Here is a 6031-nt window from a genome sequence, read left to right on the forward strand (position 1 = left end):
GGTGCACTGGAGCCAGCTAAATTGGTCATGGTAGGAGTATTTATACCATGGAAATTGGCCAACACACAAATCAGTTTTGGTTTTGTTTTGTTTTCCCCCAGAGTGCCTGTTGTTAAACATTTGTCAGCACACTATTGATCCCTCCTTGAGTGAAGGAACTAGGAATCATTGAAAACATCCACAATGTAATTCCTTCCAGAGACACCAAACTGTTTCTATGCCTCCTCCCAATCCCCTCAAGTCCTAAAACCTATTTCATTGTCAAGATTATCAGCACATCCAAACATGTATTGTCAGTCACATCATTACATTTGCAAAGAGATAAAGAAATTAAAAAGCATAAGCAAATAAGCGAAGACAGGTCCTATGACTCTTGTTGCCCAGCCCTGGTGAAGACCAAGAAGCTGATGACATGACTAGTGGCAACTCTCCATTTTAAGAGCCTGTTTCCCACAGGTGAGAGGGACCCATCACAGGCCTGCAGTGATTCCGATGACTCACAGGAAAGCAGTCCAGCTTGTTTGGCCAGTTCTTGGGTTATTGGACAGTCATCAATACCTTTGAAGCTACTGAAGTCTCCTCTGGTGCCCTGAAGCTTCATTACTTCCGCGAAATTCAGAGAGAGGTATTTATTTTACTGTTACCACTTTGGTATCATTTATGTTTTCTCTTTCCAGAAATTTCTGTGCCAGAGCCAAAGTAATGGGACTGGATCTTTCTCTTTTCTTTTTTTTTTTTTTTTTAAGTGTTCGTGATCATGCAACAGATACACCCACAGCCAGTGAGTTTCAAAGCCAAAGGAAAACAACAGGCCTTTGATTAGGCTGTACCTACTCTAGTACAGGAGGGCACTGCAGCAGCTGGGGGAGCCTGGCTGCACCACCTCTTTTCATTCTCCAGCGGTGGGTGGAAAAGAGTGTGTGAGTTGGAATTAAGGCATTGGGTTGACTAGCCCAAGGCTGGTTGGGAGCCTGCAGTTCAGGGACAGATTATTGCTTTGTTGGCTCTGGTTTAAAAAAAAAAAAAAAAAAAGTGACCATCTTACATCATCTCAGCAGGACTGAAAATTTCACATGATTATTAAAGTGCATGAAATACTAGACAGATCCCTGAATGTGAGTGGAAAGGGAAAGGAGGGGTTGGTGGAGCAGAGGTAGATGCCCACTTTCTCACCAAAATAGAACATCAGGATCTACTAATGAGTGCAGGAAAGTGAGTCAGGTCTGGCCTTAAGGATGTATCCTGAATACCCACCAGTGCTCAGTTTCCTTATTGATATATCACTAGATACCAGCTATCATGACTTCTCTGCTCCTTTCCTGTCAATGGCCGCCAAACCGAACCCTGCTCGGCAAAACTCTCTTTGCTTCAAGAGGGATTGTGTGGGCTTAGCTCAGGTTCATGGAAACACGTTGCTTGTTTCTTTCCTGCGGAGTGGATGGTGAAAGGAGTTGTTAGCACCAGTCAGCTTTTTCTTATCAAGTAACTTCATTATTTCTAGGGCAGTCACATACCGTTGTTTGTCCAAGACAGAGGGGCTTCTGGGACACAAGACTTTTATTGCTAAAATCAGGAAAGTTCCTGGCAAACTGGGATGAGAAGTCGCCCTAATTGTCCAGTATCTGATGAGGTGCCAAATGAGTAAGGGAGACAGTCAACACTAATGAAGTTTGGAATTGGTAGCTGGGAGTCTTGTACAGAGCTGTGTATTTTACAATGCACTTTCACACACATTATCTCATTTTAATCTTATAACAAATTAAAGAAGGCAGAGGAGGTATTACTTTTGCTTCATGTTGAGGAAAAAATTGAGCCACAAAGATTAAGTCACTAACTCAATGACACAGAGCTGGTTAATAACAAAACTCGGGTGTTGCTTCCAGTTCTCTGTGGAGTGAGACAGGGAACGATTGATAGCTGGAGTCCAGTGTTCTTTCTGCTGTACCATGTTGTCTCTCTAGTTATAGGGAGAATAGAATTCCTTTTTCTCTCATTATTTGCCTTTGTTTTTTCTTGTTATGATGCTCTGTTGTAGAGTGACAATCTTGCAGTGAAGAATAATTCAATGGAAATTCAGAGCTGTGTCCCCAACCACCAACCATCAGGAAGTACAGATGCTCAGACATTTGCTGTGACTTCTACCCAAAGGCAAGGTAAAATGTCATTGCCAAGGATTACATTCAAATGACCTGTAATATGGTTTTCTGGTGGAGGGAAGAACTGAAGGTAATACTAGTTCATCAGAGAATGCTGAGTGGAGAATCGCAGTGGTAGGGAGATGAGAGAGCTGTGGATCTTAAGGCAAGATGACAGGCTCAGAAGTCAACAGCCTCAAGCAGAAGCATGCAGGGTTCCGGGATGAGAAACATGACTCAGCATTTATCCTTTCCTGTAAAACATAGCAACGTGTTAAGGCTGCATTTGAAATTTTACTCTAAGGCCAGTGATAATATCTAAATTACGGTCGTGACATGCATAACTTGATATCAAGTAGAATAGAAATATTTCCTAAAATTAAAGAAATTACAACCAAACTCAAACCTATCATTTCTGTATTCAACGACAGTCACAAAAGTATGAATATCTATGGGGAATTATAATGAGTCTACAATTTCTCTGGCCAGTTCTATTTCTTTTAGAATATCAAGCAGCATTTGATTTATGATAATGGCTCAGATTTTCAAGATTAAATTCATGTTGGTATACTGTCTTTTAAAGCATGAAAACCCATTTGCTACAGAATGATATAATCATGATCTGCAGTATAAATGAAAAGGCTTTATGCTGGCAAAAAAAAAAAAAAATCTCCAAGATGCAGTGGAGCGATATGGTATACTGGTATGTATGGGGTGAAGAAAAGAGCTAGGGTTTTGCAATCAAGCAGATTGAAGTTCAAATTCCAGTTGTGTTAGTGTGTGATGTCGGGTGTTAAGTCTCAATTTTTTTATCTGTAAAATGTACATCTTGTAGATTTGTTGTACTCTTAAAGTTGTGGCCTCATAGATTTGCCTCCTCAGCTTCCTCTGCCTTGTTGCTTCTGTGGACAGCACGCGGAACAGGGAACACAAGGTTTCAAAAGATTTAAAATCATGGTTTTTAACACGGCTAAGATGTTATGTGGTAAACTTCCACCTATCATCACTATCTCTCCTATACCAGGAGTAAGCCATTATATTTGTTTTACAAAGTGCTATGATTACAGGCATAAGCCACCACACTCAGCCCCTCAGAATTCTTGAATATAAAAGTGTTCTGATTTATTTGACTACAGAAATGACTGGAAAATCTCAGCATTTTAAACTCTTTTTTTGTATATTCTGTTTCTAACTGCAGTAAGATAAACATTACAGTTATGTATGTATATTTATATTTTTTTCCATGTTGGGATATTTTCTGATCTTTCTCTAAAAAGCCATATATGACAATTAGCAGTAAGATGGAAAAGATAAAAGCTATATTTGAGTTAAATTAGATAAAAAATAGATTGTTTTCTATTTAAGATTTCAAAATATTAATGACCTAAAACAAAACAAATTTTGCTATTGGTCAGTTTTACTCTGGTTGAAGTAATGCATCTTAGAAATAAAAGAAATCTTAAATAAGGAGCATCTTCTAAACGTTAGCCAGGGGAGAAAAAACAAAAAACAAAAACGATGAGGCTTATCTACCGTTAGAGACTTTTTGTATCCTCCCAAAATTAATCTGTTGAAGCCCTAACCCCCAGTGTGATGGTGTTTGCAGATGGAGCCTTTGGAAGATAATTCGGTTTAGATGAGGTCCTGAGAGTACAGCCCTAATCCCATGATATTAGTGCCCCTAGAAGAAGAAACACTAATGAGTTTGCTCTCTCTCTCCACCACGTAAGGACACAGCAAGAAGGCAGCCATCTATAAGCCATGAAGAGAGCCCTCACCAGAAACAAACCATGCTGGCACCTTGATCTTGGACTTCTAGGCTCCAGAACCATGAGAAAATAAATTTCTGTTGTTTAAGCCACACAGTCTATGGTGTTTTGTTACAGTGGCTTGAGCAGATTAATCTGTTTACGAAAGGGAAGATGGACATACACGCTATGGCTAGGAAGGAATGATAACTCATCATTGAACCTAAATGTAGGGGATGTCCTGCCTAAAATTTTGACTATGCTTTTATTTGTGTGTAAGTATTTGTTTTTGTTTTGTTTTGTTTTGTTTTTGCTCCTGGGTCAGTCTTGGGAGGGTAAATCACTACTGAAAGGAACATGGCTTCGTCCCCCAAAAAAGGGTGAACATGTAGACCCTCTGGGAGTAATCAAGGCCTAATATTAAGGAAAGACAGGGAAAGGTCAGGAGGCCTTTACTTCTGTGAGTGTCTGGGACCCAAAAATCCAATCAAAACCTGCTGCGAATTAGGACCTCAAAGTCAGTAGCTTCCTAGCCTCACTCTTGGTATTTACATCCCCAGGAAGAAAAGAGGGATGCTGGCTGGGAGTCCTCAAATGGTAGGCTACTAGGCCACTTGTGACATGGCACTCTTGAGACAACTGGTGCATTGGAGGATAGTTTGAAAGTAAATTCCAGTGAACCTGGAGCTCCTTGCCTAAGCTTGGATTTGAGCAAAAAAAAAAAAAAAAAAAAAAGCCTTGTTCAAAAAATCCCAAATGGCAGAACCAGCTTCCTGAAAGACATGGTTCCTCATTTCCATCCACCCCCAAGGACCTGGGCCAGAAATATTCCTCAGTGCCCTTTAGATCTTATGGAACAAGTTTTCTTCAGTAATACCACATGTTGGTGAGAAGCTATGGCAACAAATGTCTGATCTCTGCTTAGGTGTGGAAGTCAGGCAAAGTCCTCTATTAAGAAAACACCACAGATTGAGTGGCTTAATCTGTGTTTGCCTTTAGGGTTCTTTGATATTGAAAGACAAAGGGTAGTCTCAAGAGTAAGAGACTGAACTTGATAATCTGGCATGTGGGTATTCAAGTTGATTTTTGAATTTAATTTAGAATAGAAAAGAAATGTGTATATCTCTGCAGTTGAAAAATTTGATTAACTACAGGCATAATAACTGTAGCAGGGTGTGCATATTACTTGTCAGTAAGTGCCCTTGAAAGATTTAAAGGACCATGATCAGAAAGGGATCGTGGTCCGTGTGTTTCTTTTCAAATGAATGAATGAATATCTTTCCTGGCCGAAGTTGAGAGACTGCAGTGAGCTATGAGCTATGAGCTGTGATCGCACCACTGCACTCCAGCCTGAGTGACAGAGCAAGACCCTGTCTCAAAAAAGAAAAAAAAGGAGAATTTATTTCCCAAATGGTTAAGATGCTATTGAATATTAAAACTAAGTGAGACTGAAAATGAGAAACTCATTTCTATATTTGATCTTTTTAGCAATATTCACTTCATTCCTCTCTCAAGCTACCTTCATGGATAAATAGGAAAAACAAGTAAGATCTAACTCTGCAAAAGAATAGAGTTATAATTTTATTCACCATTTGTTAATCTCTATGAAAATGGAATATCTGGTGAGAACAAATATAGTCAGAGTAATATCCTGATGAACAGATCAGGTATAAAATCTGGATTCTAATGAACCATATTAATGCACCCAATTAAGTGTTTTAAGGTGAAAATCAATTATGCTTTCTGGTGTTGTCTTATTCCTTTCATGCTTCTATAACAAAATACCTTAGGTGGAGTATTAAAAACAACAGCAGTTTGTTTCTCACAGTTCTGGAACTTGGAAGGCCAAGATCAAGGTACCAACAGATTTGGTGTCTGGCGAGGGCTGCTCTACTTCAAAGACGGCACCTTCTTGCTGCATCCTCATATGGCAGAAGGGGGCAAATAGCTCCCTTCCACCTCTTTTATAAAGTCACTAATCCTATTCATTAGAGCTCCACCGCCATGACTTAATTATCCCCTAAGGGCCCCAACTCTTAATACTATTACATTGATGATTCAGTTTTAATACATGGATTTTGAGGGGACACATTTAGACCACAGCTACTATTAAATGTTTTGAGCTAGAATTAAATTTTTTCTTACCTT

At 39.4% G+C, this 6031-nt stretch overlaps 1 long non-coding RNA gene across 4 annotated transcripts in view; it reads left to right on the top strand.

Moving 5' to 3' along the window:
• LOC110740705 overlaps positions 1–3859 on the top strand; it is a 259524-nt gene extending 255665 nt beyond the window's left edge. For 2 of the 4 annotated variants that reach the window (XR_002515679.2, XR_002515680.2), the window contains 2 exons: positions 457–902; positions 2036–3859. This is a non-coding gene — a long non-coding RNA (uncharacterized LOC110740705). The remainder of the gene's footprint in view (positions 1–456; positions 903–2035) is intronic. The other 2 variants (XR_002515681.2, XR_002515682.2) reach the window with 2 other exon arrangements.
• Positions 3860–6031: the final 2172 nt, after the last annotated feature.

This window comes from Papio anubis, chromosome 9, assembly GCF_008728515.1.
Source record: "Papio anubis isolate 15944 chromosome 9, Panubis1.0, whole genome shotgun sequence".
Lineage (NCBI taxonomy): Eukaryota > Metazoa > Chordata > Mammalia > Primates > Cercopithecidae > Papio > Papio anubis.